Source organism: Diabrotica virgifera, chromosome 8 (assembly GCF_917563875.1).
Source record: "Diabrotica virgifera virgifera chromosome 8, PGI_DIABVI_V3a".
Taxonomy (NCBI): Eukaryota; Metazoa; Arthropoda; class Insecta; order Coleoptera; family Chrysomelidae; genus Diabrotica; species Diabrotica virgifera.
In genome coordinates, this window is record NC_065450.1 from 111341114 (window position 1) to 111363464 (window position 22351).

General features: G+C 30.9%; 1 long non-coding RNA gene across 1 annotated transcript; it reads left to right on the forward strand.

Moving 5' to 3' along the window:
• Positions 1-16624: 16624 nt before the first annotated feature.
• LOC126889509 (uncharacterized) lies at positions 16625-21284 on the forward strand. The gene is made up of 2 exons (XR_007700053.1): positions 16625-16840; positions 20872-21284. It is a non-coding gene; the product is annotated as an uncharacterized LOC126889509 (long non-coding RNA).
• The last annotated feature ends 1067 nt before the right edge of the window (positions 21285-22351 follow it).

A 22351-nucleotide genomic window follows, 5' to 3' on the forward strand; every position in this document is an offset into this window, starting at 1 on the left:
TTAAATAATTTTCTTGCAGTGTTTCGCGCAATTTTTAATTATCCATTTATTACTCTACTTGTCTTATTTTTTGAATATACGACTTGAATAAAGACTTTAATGTTTTGCCAGTCGTTATTGTTTAGTAGACCGGAATATTGAGATATTAATTCTTTACATTACATTATTATTATTACATTATTAATATGAAGCTGGAAGTGTTAGGTTACACTGGTTTTTGATATTTGGTCCAGAGTTCCCTCTCAATTCTTTTGTCGGATTTCTCTTTAATATTATCGCAGCTGCATGTACTGGTACTAGGTTCTGAGTGCTCAGGTGACCTTTGAAGGACTCCCAATTACTCTATTTCGTCCACTTCTTCTGAGGTGGGTTCAGAAGTGGATATCAACTTCTATTCCATATCTATTTATATGCCATTTAACGATTTTGCTTTAAATTTAGCTGCTTGATCTTCTTCATGAGTAATAAAATTTTTGTTATTTTTGCTATTTAGCAAACAGCATTAGAAAGACTGTAAGCTTTTTTTATGAACTGCTGAAGTGCGTCCTATAAAAGTAGACATATTTTCATGAAAAACATGTTTTCATGAAAATTCTTTAATTTTATTCAATATGTTCAATACAGCGATTTTAACGGTTTAGGTCTGAAAAATAGTTATTTTTTTCTTCAATTATCTCAGCTGATTTTTTTTATTTACGAGTCATTTCTTCAGATTTGGAAACACTTAATAATCGGAGGGGGCCAAGTCAGGAGAGTAAGCCGCATGAGAAAGTAATTCGAACCCCAACTCGAATTTTTGCTACTGTCACAACGCTCTTGTGAGTCGATGTATTGTCTTAGGTCTTGAGAACACTTTAAAGAACACTTTTTTCTTCTGCTTATGGAGTCGTTTTTCATTCATCACATACCGGAACTCACCACATAAATTTTGAAGACCCTGACATCAAAACTGTATTAAATTATAAGTGATCTAAGTAAGTTATAGAAAAAGTAAGAATAGATAGAGTAAAACACTTATAAAAAAATTGAAACAAGCAATTGGACATCGTAAGTTCTAATTTTTCACCCAAAGTGACCGGAAGTTGAACCGGCAGTCGATATTTGAACTCTTCGTGTAACTTTTTGTCAGTTGATATGACGGATGAATTTTGTTCACCGACCGACATGGACGAACAGACAGGCATGAAACCGGAAGTATGTATTTGTTCTGGTCTTTCTTAGTCGCGTTGAATAATAGTTTGTACTATTTCGACGAATTTAAATCAGTACTTTCGGTTGCAACTCTGGAACAGGCAGTCTGAGGTCAAACTTCTCACATGTAATATCATATTTTGGTTATAGGCTTTCATTTGACACCTCATTGGTCATTCTTTCTGTCCTACTAACAGAGGAGTTGTGTTTATTGACGGACAGACATGGATAATTCTAGGTTTTCACATTTAATGATAAAAACAATAATTATACAATTCAGTAAACCTGACTATGTCATTGTGATAATGACTTCTTATCTAAAAGTGACAACGGCAATTATTCCATTCACTCACGGTAAAATATCGCAAAACCTCCAGATTTTAAAGAACCGCTTGGATTGACATGAAATTTGGCACACACGTAGCTAAAATGCCAAAGAAAAAAGTGAGATTATGCCGATATGTTCTCTTGTCCTGGATGTGACTTTCATCCCTTCTTGGGGGTGAAAAAACATACGTTCAAATAAGTCCGGAAGTGGATAAACTGACTAATTCAAATTTTAAGCAAATTTTGTTCTATAAAAGTTATAAACGGCTGAAAATGTTATAAGACTTTTTTGCTCTACATTGTGCTTTCTATCTATACCTTTAAGGAACGCACTATTTTCGGGGACACTCTGTATATGATCTGTAAGTTGCATTGGTTCAAAATGCTTATTTTTGAAAGGGGTTTTGTTGAAAGGGCTCGAACGAATCACTAGTCACGAGTATGTATATGCAAATTTTAAACAGCCATATCTTAACCAATTTTTGTCTTCCAGAAAATCAAAAAATCCCAAATATTTAAAAAAAGGAAAACCTACATTTTTTACTCTTTAAGATATTTGGTATCACTAATAATTTTTAAGTTATTTTGAAAAAAGTCTTTTTTTTCAAAATTAAAGATTTAAAATTTACTTTAAAACCAAATTTTTTCACAAATAATCACTTTGAACTGATGAAATTTACAAACACAAACAATACATAAAGTTACTTGTGAAGTGGTAACGATTAGTTCCATTTGGGCTGTTAATTAGAGGGAGATTTTTACGATATTTTTAACCAAAAAAAAGGAACAACTGTATTTTGAGCATAACTTGCTTACTCTTGCTGCTAGAAAATTTTTAAAAAAATAAAAATAAACGTTTTCTTAAACACTTTAAAAAAGTTGTAATAAGTTTTCCCAGAAAAGTGTTTCATTTTTTTTATTTCACGTTAAAATATTCTATTTGGAATTTGACATATAAGAGCTTATTTTTCACTATAGTCTGTTTTTAAACCAAGAGGAATAATTCAAATTTCCCGCGCCGTAAACCTTGTTTGTAATTGGTACAACCTCAGGCAATTTTACTCATATCAAATTTTGACAATAATGACATTTATAAAATTTTAACACTATTGGCATTTCATAGGTTAGTTTATTTATTTTTTCAGCGATTTTTGTATTTTCTGCGTTATTCCTTTTATTTTTAGATTTTTAGTCAATATTACCGACAAAGGCCGATATGATCAACCAAAAAAGAAGATGTATCTGAATATATTTCTAGTGACTTTCTTGGGTGTGAATCTGTCTTTTTAGTTTACCTACTCTTCTTGGTTTTAAAACAAAGCTTAGCAATAACTCTGCTTCTACTGGGTCTACAGACCTGACACATATACCATTTTTTCACTTTTTTGTAAGCTATATTTGCTATTTGCTATTTTTTTTTCAATAAAGTACCTACTTTTTGAGTTATTTGTGAAAAACCGTCTAAAAACGTGTTTTTTTTTGTTGAAAAATGAACATATTCACTCGCAAATATCTCTAAAAGTATTGACTTAGTGAAAAAACTCTATAAAATAAAAGTTGCTTAGAATTAGTCAGTTTATCCTATTCCGGACTTATTTGAACGTATTTGTTTTCATCCTCGATAACGGACGAAACTCACCTCAAGATCAAAAGCACATATCGGCACAATATCACTTTTTTCTTTAACATATTAGCTATGCGTGTCCCAAATTTTATGTCAAACCAAGCGTCTCTTCAAAATTCTGAACAAAAACCGTAAGTAAATTAACGAAAATGTAAAATTAATTTTTCAAACAAATATTTTAAGTCGTTATGAAAAAATGATAATTTAACAGATGAAATAAAACAAACACAATTCAACTCGTAAAATATTTTGACCGTTGCTTGGTAAACCAGCCGAATAGGTAAAGAACCCACCTTTTATCTAGTTTATAATATACCTTTTCTACCTGGCCTCAAACGATCGGGATTTTTTAATCCTGGCAACGTCGATAGACGGCAAATACACATTTTTATGTGGTGGAAGTCAAAATGGCTGTGAAGTGTAAAAATTTTTGTATATAATTTAAATTTATAAAATAAAAATTTAAAAAAAACTGAGAACGATACAGGGCATTAAAAAATGCGCTCAACAAACATACACGAATTAAAATTCGAAAATGATAGCATTTCTTGGTGATGCCAAATGACTGCAACGTGAAAAGATGTCAATATGGTAGCGGGACGTATATATATATATATATATATATATATATATATATATATATATATATATATATATATTTATTTTTAGCATCTCATGACGTCCCCCCATGTTAAACTGTAGTCTCTCGTGGCGTCCAGGTCTTCGTGGACTCCGATATACGGTTGCCACGAGGATTTTCTCTAAAATTTATCGCAGGTGAAAGGTACCACTTCCTACAATGCTTGAACAAAATATTGGCCGGATGTCCTCAGACACGTTATCTGTATAATAATATACACATTACTTGAGGCAGTTGCCGTGAGGCGCGCCACGTTCGCTTGCTGTATATCTAAAATCACTTTAACGGTTTTGATGACGTCCAAATATATATTTATTCATTTTAAGGTTGTCGCGGAATCCGTATATTTCAGTTAATGTCCTCATGGCTTCTACTACGCTGTTGCCACCTCAAATGTTGGTATTTAGACTTCGGATATTTTTATAAATGATTATTGTAGTATGTTAAAACAATTATTGTTGTGACAGATTAATGATATTCTCTTTGTATAATTAACAGTGTATTTTTTTACTGCAAGAATAAAAACAATTAAGAAGTATGTTCATTAAAATTGATGAATTTATCATAACCAGTTGCCGAAACTGGTAGTCTAATTGCTCAATTGTAACATATTATAGAAGTGTTAGAATTTAATTCTTAATTCTTTATTAGGAGATCCAGATTTAGAAATTAGAACAACAAATACATTTAAAGAATATAAATATCTCGAATCTATATTATCTAAAGAAGGCAAAAGAGACATCGAAAACAGAACACAGCAGGGCAAAATAGCGGTAAACATTCTAAGCTCTCTACTATGGTCTAAAGAGATAAGACAAAAAACGACAAATCTATCGTACCTTGGTAGAGCCTATTATGACTTATGGAGCAGAAGTTTGGCAGATCACAAAAAAAGATAGAAAGAGAATAGAAGTAGGTAGTAGAAATAGATTATCTAAGGAGAGCGTGTGGTATATAAAAGATCGCATCAGGAAGGAGGACAAAAACTGTATATTCCAGTGTAGATAGAATTGAAACGAGACAACTAGTGTGGTATGGTCACGTCAAACGAATGAATGAAGATAGGTGGCCAAAGAAAGCTTTAAATTACATACCACAACAAAGAAGAGGAAGGGGAAGGCCTTCAGTTACCTGGGAAGAAGATGTACAGTACATCATGAGAGATAAAACCATCAAAGAAGACGAATGGATGGACAGAAAAAGATAGCGGTCGAAATGCGAGAAGTAGCAGGCTATAGGAACCTCGCTTATAGATGCATAGATATAATTATTTATTACAATATTTTTAATAATATAATTTTTCTATTCTCATACTATAATATATCAATTATAATGTCACCACCTGTATAATAGATATAATCAGATAGATCATTAGATAGAACTAAAAACGCAGGACAAACTTCTCCAAGAAGTAATTACATAAAATAATGGCCTCTATTCGTAACGGAACATCACAAGAAATATGGGAGACTTTTAAACATTGTGTAACAACACCTAATCCTGTGAAACGGAAACACTGGATAACAGATGGAACCTTTCAAATCATTGAGAATAGAAGAAATCTTTGTCAAAGTGGTATGCATAGTGAAAGGAAAAAAGCTAGTTTGAGAAACCTCAATAAAAAAGTAAAGCGAAGATGCAAGGCAGATAAAAAACTGTACTATCAAAGTATATGCAAAGAAATTGAGAGACATGATCAGAATAATCAGCCGAGAGATCTATTTAGAAAAATACGCTACTTAACAAGATACTTCAAAGCCAGAACTTGGGCCATTGAAGACAACACTGGAACTCTGAGAACAATCAGAGAAGATATAGCAGAGACATGGAGATCGTATTGCAGGTACCTATATAAAGATGATTAACCCCAAGAACCTGTTAACCAAATCTTTGATGAAGTAGAAGGAGAACCTGATATACTTGAAAATAAAGTAAGACTAGTGATCATTAAGCTTAAATATAATAAAGCACCAGGTCCAGATATGATAACAGCAGAAATACTCAAAGCCACAGAAGAAACTGGCGTAAAATTACTTCATCTACTCTGTAACCAAATATGGCATTCTAAACAATGGCCTGAAGACTGGACAAAATCTACAATAACAACAATTCATAAAAAAGGCAGCTTCCATAAATGCGACAATTATAGAACTATTTCTCATATATCACATGCCAGTAAAATAATACTAAATATAATCAATGAGAGACTAAAAACATTCCTTCAAAGAGAAATTCCACAAGAGCAAACTGGATTTACCAAAGGTAGAGGTACTCGAGAACACCTGTTGAATATAAGACAGATAATCGAAAAATATAGGGAATTTAATATTCCACTGTACATATGCTTTATAGATTATCGTAAGGCGTTCGACAGGGTCAAGTGGAGACACTTATGGCAAATACTAAAAGAAGTAGGCGTACCCCAACACCTTATTTCGCTTATAACTGAACTATACGAACACACTATTGGATCAGTTAAAGTGCTTGACACACTTTCAAAGGAATTTCATCCAGAACAGGGTGTCAGACAGGGATGTATACTATCTCCACGATTATTCAACATATATGAAGAGCATATTATGAGAAGAGCACTTGAAGGATGGGAAAAAGTCATCTCAATAAATAATCATAAAATAGACAACCTACGTTTCGCAGATGACACAGCCCTTCTTGCAAATAGTCAATCAGAGCTGATTGATCTTACACGACTGGTTGAAAACGAAAATCAAATATTTGGTCTGCAATTAAACATATCAAAGACATGCGTCTTTGAAGTAAGGGTCAAAATAAAGATGAAATTAGCCAAAGACAAAAACCGGAAAGTAAACAAAAGAATCGAATTCACAAAAAGATTGAAATTAAACCGAACAGCAGTGTCCCAACATGAGGAAACAGTGGAAGAAACATGGAAGAACTTCAAGGATATTATGCAAAAACTGCAAACGAAATTATAGGGATGAAAAAAAAAGAGAAAAGAAATGGATAACCGGAGACACATTGTACTCCAGGGAAATAAGGCAAAAATATACGTTCGGAACACTTGACCGGCCAGGTTGCAAATGGATTTTTTGGATACTATATACCTATTACATTATAACTATAAAAATGTCCGTTACAGTTCGGACGATAATTTTAGTTATTAGCAAATAAGGGTCAAAAATGTCAGTTTTTGAATTTTGGTACGATTATTTGTTGCTTCGGAAGTTGCAAAATAAAACTTAAATTTCAAAAATAAAAAATTTGCTATGTGAAAACCGCATGAAAAAAGAATACTTATGTTTTCAAAGTTTTTAAAAAAATAATAAAAAGTCATTTTTATCATTCCGAAAATATTTTAGTAAAGTAGAGTCATTTTTGGCTTATAAACAATTTGAATAACTTTGTTAGTATTGACTGCAAACTAAATTAATCGATTTAGGGATGGGAAAAACCTACCGGTTATAACCTAAAACCGGTTTTTTAATTCGAAATAATCGGTTTTACCGTTTTTTTTTGTCCCGGTTATAACCGGTTTTTTCTTTTTAAAGTAATAACCGGTGAAAAACCGAATAAGTTACCTGTGGAAAAAAAATTTATTTAGAGAAAAATGAAGAAATTTCTATCTATCTTCGATCTCAATCATATGTATTATAAATAATATGCGAAGTAATAAGTAATTAACCCAAACAACCATAATTCAACTTTTATTTACTAATAGAGAACTGGACGAAATTGTCACATCAGCTTTTATGAAACAATTTTGGGAATAGTTATTTAGTTTTAGATGATAATATAGTTACGTAAAAAAGTAAGTGATCTGCTTGAAATCGATATTCCAACCATCATCTAAAAATTGTTTATACTTGAGTACTTGAGACTTGAGAGTCTTGTATGAAATGTGAATACCGAAATACGATTAGGAATCTCCAATATGTAATTTTTAAATATTAGGAAATACATAAAAGGTAGGTATTACAAACGTATTAAAAAATATAACCTACTTACTGAAATTTTTTGATGGCAATAGAGAAGTAAATAATGAATTGGTTTATCGAATTTATTTTTAAGTAAAATATAAGTCATTTGGATATTTTTCTAAACTTGATAGATCTAAGGGACATTCGGTAGATCGGGTAGGATCATCATTTTTGAGAATATCCCAATTATTGACAACGCACTATACGCCGAAGCCGTCTACAACGAGCGACGAATCAGAGATTGGGGTACTTTCGCCCATTTTTAGGGTAATTTGAGAGCGCCTAGGAAAATTTTTATAGGTTGAATTGGTTGGGAAATTTTTCGGGAGGAAAATTGAGCAAACTAAAGTGCAATATTTAACCGGTTTTTGGAACAACCGGTTATTTGACCGGTTATAACCGCCAGGTTAAACCGTAAGTAAAAAAAAACGGTATAACCGAAACCCGGTTTTTTGTTCAACAACCGCCATGCACCATCCCTAGACTTTAGAATTTAAAAAGCTGGTACTTTTACATTATTATTGTATTATCGGTTTATAACCTTCTCCGTCTTCCGATACCCGTTCGCCGTTCGCCATTCCTCTCTGTCCGCACATTGATCTACTTACAGACCTCTTTCATCCATGGCTTTGTTTATTCCTACCTGCCAACTTTTTCTCGGTCTACCTCTTCTTCTTCTACCTTGCGGTTTCTAGTTTTGCACTTGTTTTGTGATTCTATCTTCATGCATTCTTTGTACGTGACCCAACCATCGTAGTTTATTTCGTTGATTTCGTCATTTATTGTATGTGTGACCTTCATTATTTCTCGTATCCGTTCATTGGTGACATGTTCTCTTCTTGATCTTCCTGCAGCTCTTCACCAAAAATCCGTTTCAGTGACATCTAACATTTGTTTTGATTTTTCCTTGATATGCCATACTTCGCAGCTGTATGTTATAATGCTTTTCACTACGGCGTTATAGATTTTTTCTTGTTTTGGTTGTTTATCTGCTTGTCCCAGAGTACTGAGTTTAGGAGCCTAATTGCTTTCCTGCCCTGAGTATTTCGTTCTTTAATGGCTCCGTCCAGTGTTCCATCATTCGTGATTTTCATACCCAGGTATTTATATTCGTTACATTTACTGATTGTTTCTCCTTCTTCTATAGTCGAGAAAATGAAGCATTTTGGCTCGCAATTTTTTCGTCCAGCATGGATTTACTTGAAATTTTCACAGAGGGTAGGGAATAGTCCAAGGATCATTTTCTATATCATGCCGCTGTACGCTAAAAGCTTGGGGTGGTTGCCACCCCATCTCGGGGACGGGAATTTTTTATTATATTTTAACCACGTAAATCGATGTAAAAATGAATTCTAAGAAAAAAATGTTTTTTACATTTTCTTCGTAAAACTAGTATTTTTCGAGATATTCGCGCTTGAAAGTAACAGTTTTTCGACGAAAAAATCGACTATTTTAGATGGTTTTTTGAGAATACCTCGAAAAATATGGATTTAATCAAAAAAACTGTAGATATCAAAAATGCATCTTTTAGTAACACAAATTAAATTAAACTTAAATAATCTTTTTAAGTATAATGATAGACCTTTCAAAAAATAATAATATGAAGCTCCTAGCATGAAAATTAAGCGACTTATGATCAAAAAATGTCGGTACCTGCTATTCTCTATGAAAAAATCAGTGGAAACAACCCCCTAACTACCCTACTGATTAAAAATTGGTCTTTACCTTTCTGTAATCCCCTTTATATTCGTATTATCAATACACCCAAGAAGTTTGACCTATTTAAAAGGCCTAATTTTAGAAAAATTGGACTTTAAAGAAAAATTTATTTTTTGCAATTTCCTATGTCACCTTTTACTTCAAAATATCTCCGAAAATACCGGAGATACGAAAAAATTATGGACTATTAAATTGTAGCTTATTATTTAATAAGTAAAATTCTCTTGTGCATGGATTTTCATTACAGTGAACAGATAGCGAGATACTATGGCTATTTGAAACCTCTATTTACGAGCAGACACCCCCTTATTCGAGTCTTTTAAACTCATCCCAATTAAAAACTAAGGGATCTTACAGAATTCAGTTTTCACGGTCTTAGAACTCTTCAAAAATCCTACAGAATTATTTTTGAAAAAACTTTTTATCGTCAAAAATGAAGGAGCCATGTTTAGAAAACGATTTTTTTTAAATATCGAATAGGCTGCTTATGGATAATTTTCAATGTATGTATAATACCACAGAACCGGTTGATATACTGGAAGATGACTAAAAAACTATTTGTATTTGTACATATTTGTAAATTCGTATTTTTTTGTAAATAAATGTTTTTGTAATTCTTTAATTCTACTTTTTTTCTGTATAGATCTATTAAACTATCTACTTATAAAAATTGTGATGTTATTAAGGGTGGTTTTTAAGGCTTGAAATATGATATTTTATCCTAAAGTATAAAACAATCATTATTTAACCAATCAAAACCAAATTTTACCCATATTAAAATTTACAATGTTTTTATATATTTTTGTCAATAAGGGGTAGGTTACACCCCTAAAATAATCAACGCCCTTAAGCATGATCTAGAATATGAAGTACAGGGTGATATGATCCTAATCCCAAATTTTTATGTAAATCGATGCAAGCCGAAATGATTCTTTTAGGATAAGTAATTTTTTTATATATAGCTTCAACAAGGGTGGTTTTAAGGGTTGAAATATTATGATAGTATATCTTAAAGCATAAAACAATCATTATGTACCTAATAAAAACCAAATGTTGACAATATTAAAGTTAAAAATGTTGTTTTATAATTTTTTACAGTTAGGGGTAATTTTCACTTTTCACATTTCTATGTTTATATTTGTATTCTCCATTGCCTCCCATAACTTTACCGAAGGTACACTGTCGTATGCCTTTTTCAGATCAATATAATATACGAAATGAATCTCTTGGTTAATCGCTGTTTTCTTTTCCATGACTTGTGCGATTGCAAAAAGGTGATCAATTGTAGATCTTCCGGCTCTAAATCCTGCTTGTTCTTCTGCTTCCATTTTCTTGTATTCGTCTCTATTCGGTTTTTTAAGATCCTTCCGTATATTTTGCTGATTGTTTGTGTACAGGAAATACCCATGTAGTTATCACATTGTTTTCGATGTGTACTTTTACATAAATGTTAAAAAAACATTCACCTTGGTTAATTACGGTCAAAGTTAGCCACTTTTTTTATTAAGAAAGCTAACTAGCGCTAGTTTGAAGTTCAAGGTATGTATATAGTTTATATGTAAAAGTTTGAGTAAACTTGAACAGAGTGGTTAATATATCTTTAAAAATAACGCCCTAACGAAATCGACTCGTGGTCGGTGGAGGGGAATTATTAAAATCCGAGCACTCAAAAAATGAAATTTATTTTTCAAAGATATGTTGCTCTTTATATCTCCAGAGATAGCTGATGGATTTTGATCATTATTTTTTTTAAATTTATATATATTTCTTGTAGTCTTGTAGAGTATGTTATGTACACATATACCTACCTAACAATACAAAATGTTATGGGGCCGATAATTATGATTCTAAGACCTTCGAGTATACATATGTAATTTCATAAAAATCGTTCAAGCGGTATCGGAGGATTATGGCAACTAATATTACGACAGGAGAATTTTATAGATGTAAATAAATAGATGGCTATTAAAAAATAGGGTCTTGGTGATAGAAGGGTGAAAATTAAGGGTTGTATATATATTTTTAATGGTACATACTATAAAATTAAGGTAGACAATTTTTTCTAAAACAATAAAAAAGTGGCAGAGGGTAACCCCCTTATAACTTATGGGTATAAATAATAGATTACAATCTATTTTCAATCCTACAGAATATATGTGTAAAATTTCATAAAAATCTGCCAAGCCGTTTCGGAGGAATATGATAACTAACACTGTTACAGGAGACTTTTATGTATATAGAAGTAACTGTAAATTAAATAAGTAATAAAAGTGGCTTAATTTGCTCGTAATTAACCTAGGCGAAAAGTTTATGTTTTTAAATTCGTGTCAAAATATCAGCTTTTCAAATCCCAACGCAGATTTAGTCAATATGTTAATATGGTTATTCAAATTGTTTATAAGCCAAAAATGATCCTACTTTCGTAAAATGTTTTCAGAATGGTAAAAATGACTTCTTATTGATTTTTTAAATAAGTTGAAAATGTAAGTATTCTTCTTTTCTGTGGTTTCCACAGAATTGCTGTATCATTATTATTTTCTGAACAACAACATTGCAAAAAAGTTCTTTGTGATAAACAAATCGAATGCAATTTAAACTAATTGACAAATCGTCTTGCATTTTTTTATGCATTATGTGGACTGTTTGACTCAACATTTCATGCAATATCAAATTAAGTTCATTTTTGCAAAAGTTATAGCAATTTCTTTATTTTCGAAATTTAGTTTTATTTTGCAATTTCCGAAGTAACAAATAATCAGAACAAAACTCAAAAACTTCCATTTTAAACCTTTGCTTATCTACTAAAAGATGAATAATCTAAATAAGATATTTAATTACGTTATTTTTACCTGTAGTAATTTTAACGAAAAAATTGTCATATTTGACCCTTATTTGTTAATAATTAAAACTCTCGTCCGAACTGTGACGGGCATTGTTGTATTTATAATGTAATAGGTATAACTCTAAAAGAACCATTTGCTACCTGGCTGGTCAAGTGTCCTGACAAAAACCTTATTTTAAGGAAAAGTAGTAGAAAGGAAATACAAAGAAAAATATAGCGGTTAAAAAGCAAGCCAGAAAAGACAAAAGATACTACGTAAATCATATGGTAAAAATGTCAGAAAAAGTTGCGCAAGAAAACGACCATCAAATACAGTACAATATCATCCGAAATTTGACAGGGAAAACACTAAACAGTAATAAACAAATCAAAGATAAACAAGGAAATAATATAACTAAATCAGAACATAAAATAATACAAAGATGAAAAGAACCCTGCGAGGAAATATATTCCAAACACCACATATAGACGGAGATAATGTAATACAGGAAATAAACATTAGAACAGTTGAAATTACCAAAGAAGAAATACAAAACACACTGAATCAACTAAAAAAATGGCAAAGCCGCTGAAAGCGACAAACTACCGATAGATTTAATAAAGGCGGACGCAAACGAATCAGTACAAATGTTACACAAATTCTTTAACAAGATATGGGCCGACCAGAAATGGAACGTGGGTTTAACCATTAAGATACCAAAAAAGGGCGATTTAAATAAATGCGAGAATTGGCGAGAAATAACACTGCTATTTAAGTGCCACATTCAAACTAATGTCAAATATCATATTGAATAGACTGAAGCCAGAAATAGACAAGAAACTAAGACTAAGAAACAACCAAAAAGGATTTCGCGCAAAACGCTATCGACCACATTTGTATTATATCTGTACCTATCTCTGTATCTTGTCCCTGTACCTCTGTATCTCTTGTACTCTATAATTATCTTGAAACAAGCTGGTGAATGGCAAAAAAATATAAACATGTTTACTTTCACTTTGACTTTGAAAAGGCCTTCGATGGTATAAACAGAGAACAAATGTGGAAGATTCTAAAACTATATGGACTACCGATAAAATAAATCAACTTAATCAGACTATTTTACAGGAAATATAGAGCCAGACTAGAACATGCGGGAAAAATGGTAGTAGATATAGCTATACAAAGCGGAGTTAAACAAAAATGTGTGCTATCCCCGACAATATTATAATAAAAGCGGACTGAATCATGCAGAAAATAAGCGATAATAAAACAGGTATTAGATGGAAATTACATAACTAGTTGGACGATTTGTAGTTCGCAGATGACATTTATCCCCTAATCGAACATAGCAGCCATAAGCAAAAGAAGATCGACAAGCTTGCAAAATACTCCCAAGATAATGGGCCTGAAGATAAAGACAAAAAAAAAAACCAAACTTAAAAAAAAACAGCAACCAAGAAACTAAAATTAAAATACAAGGAAGACAAATACAGGAGGTATGTAGATAGCTTTACATATCTGGGATCGATCATGGAAAAAAGGCGCTAGTAGAGCAGTTGTAGAAAAAAAGGATAGTAAAGGCATAATATGCACTCATTATATAATCATATAATGCATTAAGGTGATACAGTAGCGATCAACAAGTAGCCAAAACGCGTTCCAAGATTGCGGCTCTAATTTTGAATATTTTTTCGAGATATTTGGCACACGTATTCGTAATATAATAAAGAATGGCGGTACAGAGCCCAATTTGAAAAATATATTAATATGTGGAAATTACTCTGTAATTAAATACAATATTAAAAAAACGAGCCTGTACCGCCATTAAGAAGAACAAAAAAATACACTTTCTTCAAATAAACTTTTTTTCCGATGCCTAGATTTTGTGTCATTTTGGAACTACTAATGAAATAAAAAATTTTAGTAGTTCCAAAATTACACAAAATCTAGGCATCGGATAAAGAAGTTTATTTGAAGGAAGTGTATTTTTTTGTTCTTCTTAATGGCAGTACAGGCTCGTTTTTTTAATATTGTATTTAATTACAGAGTAATTTCTACATATTAATATATTTTTCAAATTGGGCTCTGTACCGCCATTCTTTATTATATTACGAATACGTGTGCCAAATATTTCGAAAAAATATTCAAAATTACAGCCGCAATCTTGGAACGCATTTTCGCTACCTGTTGATCGCTACTGTTTCCTCTTAAGGAAAATCTGGAACACAGGCGATATATCACAGTTAACCAAAATCTAAATATTAATAGCTGGAGAAGAACTGTTACAAGAGATTATGAAAGAATTGGCGTTGAGATGAAGAGAAGTCAAACAAAGAGCGAGAAACAGAGAGCAATGGAAAATACTTGTATAGCAAATTTCGAAAGAATAAAACAGAAAAGAATGCGCTAATCCTGCGAATCAGCCATCTTTGATTTTTGGCTAAGAAACGCAAGAGCGCCCAATACTTCATAATAAGGGAAGGTATTACAGGGAGAGGGAGAGAGAGAGAGAGAGAGAGAGAGGGAGAGAGAAAGAGAGAGAGAGAGAAACAATACTGATTAATTATCAAAATAAAATTTAAGGTAAACCTAACCTAACCTATCGAAAGGCTCATCAAACAATTATTAACTAAAAAAAAAAAACATTTGTCAAGGGTATATAGTGGTATTAGGTATATTACATTATAACTTATTCCATCGAAATCTTCCGAAATCCATAATCTTCCATCGAAATAAAATAGAAAATTTTAAAGTCTAGAAAATACATTATTCATAACTACACCCAAGAAATAAGTTTTTCTAACCTGATTTAAGAGTATAAAAACGAAAACAAAGAATTTACAGCAAATCTTTATCGTATATCCCAGCAAACCACCTAGTTGGCAAAAGTTATAAATAGAATTTGTCTGGGTTCTTCAACTAAATTCTCACGTAAACACGACCAAGGTTAAATATTTTACTTGATATTATAAGTACATTGTTGCCAGTATAACGGATGCCAAAGCGAGCGCTAACTGTATGGAATCATTCTTGTTAATATACACGCTGTATATTGATCGGAAGTCACGAAGAGTCAAAACTATACAGAAGCCACGAGGGACGCAAATGCAATATATATATATATAATATATATATATATATATATATATATATATATATATATATATATATATATATATATATATTATATATTATATATATATCCGAAAGCTCGACAAAAGTTCAAAGTGTTTCTCTTTTAATCAGCCCAAAACACATTGACTGCATTCCCCAAAATTATTCATTTTGTATTATTAACAGTCACTACATATTAATAATCATATATATATATATATATATATATATATATATATATATATATATATATATATATATATAATGATGTTGGATAATCGAGTACAAATATAAAAATAAATAAGCAAAATCATTGGCTAATACTCGTAAAGTGAATGTGAATTTAGTTGGAAATATATAAAAGGATGAAGGGTCATCATTCCATACATTTCTGTGCAACTATATACACCGGTGTTTCGGCCTATTTGGGCTTCGTCAGTATAGTGTAGCAAGTTAAAAAAGTTGTTTGTTAACTTGTAAAAGGATTACTACAGGAGCAAGGTTACCAATTTTATGTGGTGGAATTTTATATGTCGCAGCCTTGCGACTGCGGGTCTTCTAACAACCTGACCAAAATTGGTAACCTTGCTCCTGTAGTAATCCTTTTACAAGTTAACAAACAACTTTTTTAACTTGCTACACTATACTGACGAAGCCCAAATAGGCCGAAACACCGGTGTATATAGTTGCACAGAAATGTATGGAATGATGACCCTTCATCATTTTATATATTTCCAACTAAATTCACATTCACTTTACGAGTATTAGCCAATGATTTTGCTTATTTATTTATATATATATATACATATATACATATATATATATATATATATATATATATATATATATATATATATATATATACATATTAACCAGCAATAGGAAGCCAAAATGTGAACATTCTACGGCTTATTCACAGCCCTCCAGCCTTTTCGAAGCCCGATTTTGGGCTTCGTATGGTTTTCTTGTCGTTACTAGACTTACAGGGGGAAGGGGAAGGAGCTGGTCGAACACACACATGTATTGGGGGGCTACTAATAGCTTGCCGTCTTTAAGTTGCCCAAAGTTAGCATATATAATGAGTAAATACTAGAAAACCTGCAATTTTTCGGGCTTCATAATGATGGAATTTATATCTATATATACACCATTTAGTGCAAGCTTTTGCCGCGGAGTCGCTGTTGTAGTCGGTGTATATGTTTTTATACAGATTTATGTTGTAAGCATTTTACGAAGCCCTAAAAAAGGCAACATCGCAATATCATATGTTTTAAATTTTCATCTTAAAGATAACAAATCTGTGATTATACATTGTGTTTGATTGAATACGTTGTGCGGGCCTACATGAAGCCCTATACGCCCTATACGCCCAATGAAGCGTTCGCAATGAATAGTAGCAATGGTAAATGAATGTCATGAAGATGAAATCAGGACAAATGGAAGTGAGGTGAGTATATTTTTTAAATAGATAAATTCAATAAATTTCACATAAACCACCCCTATGACTCCGCTTTACAGTCGAAATTTATAATTAATTACATCTCATAGCCCAACTAATTTAAGTATACCTGCATAACTATTGCAAAATTTGCTACCACAGTTTAAGTGAAAATCAGACTGGTTAACTCGACAAGATTAAATCCACAGGTTTTAAAACTACTTTTTCTAAGATCGATTCATGGATTTATATCACAGTACTTGCACATATTTATACAAACAAGTACTATTTTTAAAAGGATAACAAATATAGGTCCTATTTTGTGTTGTAGAGGCTGGTAAAATCCGAATTGGACAAGCTTTGTTGGAGAAGGTCCCCGTTTTCTTTCAAATTTATGACAGTAGAATAGAAAAATTATATTAAAAATTCAAAAATATTTCATTTGCTTTTTTTATATCAAGATTAATGTAATTAGAGATCGTAAACAGAATATTTTAGTTAGGTCAACCGGAGGATAAACTCACTTAAACATGAGGTTTCAGATTAATGTGTAGGAGTGCTAACATAAGTGCACTTAAGTTAAAAGTTAAGCTAATTGTTTATATTTACTTCATAAATGTACATATCTTTTGAAGAAAACACCCGAAACATACCCGAATCTTCATCGATGTTTTTGAAAATAAGTTGAAAATATTTGTAATTGAATTCTTTCAAAAATAAGTGAAAATTAAGCACTATCGTTTTATTTTTTTTTCAGTCATATAGTTTTGACAAATTTGACTTTTTAATTTATTTTTTGATGTAGCGGCTAAAAAGCTAAAAATCTGGACGATTTGCATGATCAACATCTTCATTACAAAATAGAAACTAGCTTTTAACTATAAAACGTATGTTTTTACAACTATAATTATTATTATGGCTCAAGCACCCAATCTGATTCAATTAAACTAATGGCATTTCTGGAATCAACAAATGATTTTATTTTAAGGCAAGCAGTTTTAAAATCTCTTTTTCTAGTTCTTTAAAACCAGTGTAATAAAAAATATATTAACTAAGCGCGGACCACTGGCTTATGCAAGGTATTTGCGGTTTTTTTTATTTATTTAAGGGTTATTGTTTATCGAAAAATAAACTTTCTTGTCTGTAGCTGTAGCAAATTCTTTTTTCATTTTTGAGATCCGAAAATAACAAGTTTTTTGTAAATATAATGTATTAGAATATTCGAATAAAATTCGGTATGCATTTGTTGCGCAAGCCTCTGTTCTAGCCGGTATATAAACCGGATATATTACCCAGACCCATATATATGCTGTACGCATTTTACGAAGCCCTAAATCTGTTACGTAGTAACACAACATGTTTTCATTTTTCTCGATAAATATCTTAGATCATTTGTTTAATGTCACCTTCTAATGAATAGGTTGTGCCGGCATAACGAGATGAAGCGATCTCAAAGAATGGTAGCGATGGCCAAAATAAATGCCAATCAAAACGGCAATAATGAAAATGAGGTACGGACATTTTTTTAGAATTGATCAAAAATTCACTACGTGTGAAATATTCACTGTGAACAAAATCTTAAATTTACTATTATGTTAATATTAAAAAAATAAACGGTGAAATGGTAAACTGGTAATGAGATTTTATATAAGTAAGTAGTTGCTAGTAGCAACTAGGCATCTTGTTAATATATAATTTTTATTTCAATTATTTAAAAAATCAAAACAAATAATTAAACGTCTTCTATAAATACATTAGTTAATATTGACAATTTAATTAAATAAATTAATTACTATTTTTATCTATGAATATAATGCAAACAGAAAATTGCAATAAATTAAAAATACAATAAGAATAAGGTTTATTTTTCTATTTTATAATTATATTTGAAGACACAAGTTCATGAAGGGTGTATGTGACAATTTTTTCAAAATATGTTTTTTATGTTAAAGTACGTTGTTCGAACCTAGAGATCTTTCAAACAAGTCAAACACGTTTTAAAATTAATATTTTCTAGAGTGTAAAGGATCTATGTACACAGTAAATTTTTAAATGTAAGTGCATAAAGGACCTATGTACACAATGTACATATATACAGTGATGAGCGCGCTAATATCCGGCAAAATAGCGCAAAAAATGGACAATACTAAATTGTGAGATAAAAAAAAAATAAAACTAGTCGAGCTGGGATATTTAGCGATATTAACCTATACATTTACATTGTATTGATTGTTTCCCACCTTTACACGTATCAGAGGAGTATGTCAACTAAAACTGTAACTGTGACAGTGGCATTTCTCAAACTCGTCCGATACGTTTAAAGGTGGGAAACAATCAATATAATTTCCTTGTGGCATTTTTATGATTAATTATTTATATGGGAGATTATATTACTTGGAAGTCAATAGAAAGAAAATACCAAGATTAGTAAGTCAATAATATCGAGCTAGTACATATTTTATATTTTAGTACATATTACTTATATATCTAGTATTATTAATATATTTATAATTTAAACCTGTTACAAGTCAGAATTTGGTATTATTTTTTGAGAGTAAATTAAATGTAAGACCAAATACTTACGATGTCGGGATAGTATCACAAGGTTTTTTCCTGGTTTTCCCTTGTGATTTACTATGAAGTCTCTAACGCGAGAATTTTACTGTCGTTGCATTTGGTTGTCTTTTTAAAGACAGATCACATGCTATAATTTTTTTGTGACGGATATTCTTGAGTTAGGGTTGATTTCATGTAATCGAATGAACTATCTTTCAGTAAGTCGTCCCAGGAACGCAACTCATAAATATTGGCAATATCATTTTAAAGTCTTTCTTCTACTTTAAAATGTATAATATATGTATGACATGCCAATATAAATGAGTCAGATTAAATAAATTATTAGAAGAATTTTTTTTTTGCTTAGCAACAACACTTTTGTTTATTCTAGTAATATTTTGTATTTTGACAACGGCACCCGATTTGGGCGTCGAAACGTTAATAAAATATTTTTTTTCATTTTAATTGTGTCTTATTTCCCATATAAATAATTAATCAATATAATGTCAATCTATAAGTTACTATCGCTAAATTTAACACCTCCATTAGTGTTCGTCTCTTTTTATCTCACAACTTAATATGTTTTTCATCTTTTGCGCTATTTTGCCGGTTAAAAGTACGCCCATCACTGTATAAAAATATATAATAAATTATTATTTTAAATATTTTTAACAAATATATTAGTTTTAGGACTACATATTCTATAAATTTAGTATATTTTGATCTTATAGTAAAAAAATTCTAGTATAAAAATTTTAACATCATTTTTCTCAATAACTTAAAAGTGTGACATAGACCCTTCATGCACTTGTGTCTTCATTTATTTTGATATAGTTATTTAAACACTTTAAAAAGCTATAAGGGAGTTTCCCCAAGAAGTGCATCATTTTTTGGTTATTTCACGTTGAAATATTCGCTTTGACATTTGACGAATATGAACCAATTTTTCATTACCTACAACTTTGCTTCTACTGGGTCTAGAGTCTAGAGAGTTCATACTTTCATAGACCATTTTTTTCAATTATTTATAAGCTATATTTTTACTAAGAATGTTTTTTCGATAAAATACTTCATTTTTAAGTTATTTGCAAAAAACCGTCTAAAAATGTTTTTTTTTGTTGAACAGTGAACATATTGTTTTCTCGCACATAACTCGAAAAGTATTACCTTCGTGAAAAAATGCTATAGAATAGAACAAAAGTTACTTATAATTAGTCAGTTTATCCATTTCTGGACTTACGTATATTTTTCACCCCCGAGAAGAGGTGAAACTCACCCACAGGTCAAAAGCACACATTGGCACAATATACAAAGGAAGTGCTATTTAATATGTTCACAATATACAAGGTGTTTTATAAAATAAGTAAACGATTGTTACAATAAAAGTAAAACTCGACAGATTTTTTGAATTATTTTTCGAAATAAAATAATGTTGATGAACACACTATAAAAAACATGTAGAACTATAATCAATTTTTTTGTAGAAAAGAAAAGTAACGCTGGGCGTGAACGGTGGTCTAAGGCAGAAAAGTCACTAGTATGTGATTATTTTAAGGATCATATTCAGAAGAAAATTGGGTCCAAAACAGGCGAGTGTGCAGAATGGATCCCTAAATATAAGGACTTTCCAAAGAATAAAGACTGGCTGAAAATAAAGACTTATGTCTAATACTAAAGTGTATAATACTTTTAGAGCAAAATGACCCATTTTACCATTTTTCATTTTAAATTAGAAATGTTTATTAGTTTAACCGAATGCATTTTTCTTTAATAGTTATGTAATAAGATATTTTACTTTTTCTTTAGTTTATTTCTATTTTTACACACATGTTTGTTCTACCGAATATAACCTTTTTTTTTAATAAGATGTGTTAAATTAATAAACCATTTTATCACATTTTCAGACTTTTCAATATGCATTTGATCCTATTACCAGTCGTTCCCAAACTTTTTGTTTCTCATGGCTTTACAGATTAATCCATTGAAGTTAATCACAAATAATACAAATTAACATTGGGAGTGAGTTTGTTGACCATTAAGAAGATGGGTATTATTTTTGGCTGCAATGCTCTTCAAATGGGAATTCATTTTTTTTTCGAATCCTGAAAAAACTAATAAGTATTTTTGAAAAATTTAAACGCAGAATGAAAGATTACGTTATTAGCGAGGGCAGAAAGTCCCTGAGAACTTCTATAATGTTTATTTTAATAAGTTACAGGGGTGAAAAACTAAGAGAAAATTTAGTGTGATTTTTAATTTCAAATATCTCATTCAAAATAAACTTTTTATTTATTCTAAGGGACTTTCGGCCCTCGGCAATAATTCCGTCTTTCATTCTGCGTTTAAATTTTTCAAAAATATTTATTGGTTTTTTCAGGATTCGAAAAAAATAAACGCAATGTCCGTGGTAATATTTTCCAAATCTATCTTTGTCTTACAACGCACTCAGTCGAATAGAATATTGTCAGCATATTGTTAGTCAGACAGCGACAATCAGTGACAATTTTAAATATTTGACATGGCATCAGGAATATTTTGAGTTGTTGATTAAATAATATTGATATACAGATAGTGTATTTGACGAATAATTGATTTAAGACGTGAACTTAATAAAAAGTTGTTTATTGTGTATTATTTGTGGAAGGTCCAAGCAGAGAATACATCAGGATAATATATTCTGTGATCCAAGTATTTTGTTGTTGAAGATGTTCAAAATTGTAAGCGTTCCATAGTAACAATATATTATTAAAAAATCACTTTAACATTTTTCCTCTTTTCTCGATTGAGTATTAGTTTTTGTTGTACATATAAATTATTACAATCAGTGAATACATAGTTAGTGAAAAAATTATCACATTTATTAACTGAATTAATAATTTGCAATTATATAAATAGCAGTTATCCAAGAACATTTAAAAACCATCGCTTTAAAGTTAATCATGACATTGTCAAGTAGAATGACAT